Source organism: Trichechus manatus, unplaced genomic scaffold, assembly GCF_000243295.1.
Source record: "Trichechus manatus latirostris isolate Lorelei unplaced genomic scaffold, TriManLat1.0 scaffold00012, whole genome shotgun sequence".
Taxonomy (NCBI): Eukaryota; Metazoa; Chordata; class Mammalia; order Sirenia; family Trichechidae; genus Trichechus; species Trichechus manatus.
This window is the reverse complement of record NW_004443948.1, coordinates 27,987,533-27,990,080: the sequence shown is the minus strand read 5'-3', so window position 1 is coordinate 27,990,080 and position 2,548 is coordinate 27,987,533.

Below are 2,548 nucleotides of genomic sequence, written 5' to 3'. Positions count from 1 at the left end.
AACACAAAAACAACATGGAAGCTGCTAGTATGTGTGCTCATTACCATGTGAGGTGTATTTCTCTTGCTCTTTGATAAAACATAAGAAATCTCAGACACAGGAATATTCCCAGATTATTTTAGACATGCCAAAGGCAAAAACACCAAGCAGAGATTCTTTACGAACGGTCACATGCTCAGAAAACAGAGTAGCAAGTTATTTCCCCAGAGACCTCAGATGATTGGATTTTCATTATGAGCATGTGAGATTAGTAAAATGTTGTCATTTGTAAGATATTCAAGATGAGATGCTTTAGGAACCTGCAGCATTTGCCCTGATTCTTATAAATTGCCTTGCATGCAGGATGAAAGCTGATACTGATTTAACTCATTTATAATTAAAAAAGACATTTGACAACTATTTTGTCATAGTCATTGACGGATGGTTTATGTGACTGAGTGTGTGCATGTATGTGTGTGTATGTGTGTGTCCACCAACGATCACAGACTTGACGTTGCAGGAATATGAGTTTGTAAGTGTGCAGTGCAGCACCATTAGACAGAAGCTTCCATCCATCCTAAGAAAAAGGAAAATCCTTTGTATCCTGGGATTTAGCATTCTAGTGTTGGTATTCATGCCGTTAGAAATAGCTGATTATCAGAAGCGGTCTAGGGACTTTTCCAAGGCATGTTTTAAAGAATTGTGAATTTAAAGGAGGAAAATTGTGCCTGTACCAGGCAGTGCACAAAGTCACTGAAAGGTAGAACTAAAACCCGTTGCCGATGAGTTGATTCCAACCTGTAGTGACCCTAAAGGACAGAGTAGAACTGCCCCCATAGGGTTTGCAAGGCTGTAATTGTTACAGAAGCAGAATGCCACATCCTTCTCCCTCAAAAGTTAGAAAGATAAATATATTTCTAAGGATTATTTAATCAACAGACATGTTCTCCTTCTATCAATGGTCCATCAATACAATCTGAGATTGGCATTGTACTTAGAAAGAGCTCATTCAAGGCCAACTCCTCTTGTGGTCAATCAACCAATCAGTGTTCTTGATTAGGAGAAAGGGCTTTGCACAACTTTGTGTTGCCTGAACTTAATCAACAGCACAAACAGTACAGGTCCAGATTCTTGAATAATTAGCATTTCTCAAAACAATGAGTAGAGTATTATCTGTTTTTAATTCTTTTTGCTCCTGGAATTTTTCAGCCTTCCCAGGGATTCTAGAATTCCAGACATAATGCCATTTTTTAGTGATTTTCATGGCACGGGGTCTGCGGAAGTTGAATTCACAGAAAGACTTCAAAGTCGTACTTTTTTTGCACATCAAGATCTAAGGGAAAAGATAAAGCATAAAACAGCAGCCTTCCACATAAGCAAAAAACTTGAATATTTTCTGGAACTGCATAATTTCTACCATAGTGGTCTACTACAAAGACCAAGTAGGATTATAAGAATGTATTCAAGTCTGAATCTGTGCTAGGATCTTACTATGAGCAGCTGTTTCCTTCTCCCTCTTTAACTTTGATGGAACTGTGCCTATTCATACTCAAACGGCCTGTGTGTTGGACACCTCTTATGTCCTTTCTCATGTCCTCTGGGCTCAACGTTTTTACTGCAGCTGTAGCTCAACAACCACCTTAGCACAGGTGAGCCTTGCAGCACATCTCGTCAGCTGACGGTCCCCCTAGCACTTTCTGCCCCAGGGCTTCTCTACTGCTACTACCTGGTACACTCGTGCAAACCTCTTCGTCATTCTGATGTACGTGCAACCTTGCAAGTGTGAGGGAGTTAACAGCACATGGAAGCCAGGTGTCTCAGCTTCCTGGTGCTGCTGTAACAGAACTACCACAAGTGGGGGGCTTTAATGAACAGAAATTTATTTTCTCACTGTTTAGAAGGCTAAAAAAAAAACTAAACCCATTGCCGTCGAGTCGATTCTGACTCACAGCAACCTGACAGGACAGAGTAGAACTGCCTCCACAGGGTTTCCAAGGAGCTCCTGGTGGATTCGAACTGCCGACCTTCTGGTTAGCAGCCGTAGCTCTTAATCACTATGCCACAGGGTTTCCGTTTAGAAGGCTAGTAGTCACAATTCAGGGCCCCAGCTCTCCATCCTCTCTGGGGGAAAATGCTTGTCTCGGCTTCCTAATCCCTGCCTTCCTCGGTTCTCCCACTTGTGCTTGCTTGTCTCTGTGTGTAACCTGCTTCTTATATCACGCAAAGGGATTAGGTTTAGAACACATCCTACACTGATATGTCCTCATTAACGTAACAAAGAAAATCCTACTCCCAAAAGGGATTACATCCACAGGTACAGGGGTTAGGATTCCAACACATATTTCGGGAAGACACAATTCAGACCATAACTCCAGGCAACTCTGAGGCACATTTTCCATAGCTCATCAGAGAATCCCCAGCAAGACCGAGCCCCAGTTGTCCACTGCCCTGACTAGCTCGATAGCACACTCTTCAACTGGCTTTCCTTTCTTCCCTATTTCAGCCCTGGTGGCGTAATGGTTAAGGCTTGGCTATTACCCAAAAGATTGGCAGTTTGAACTCACCAGAT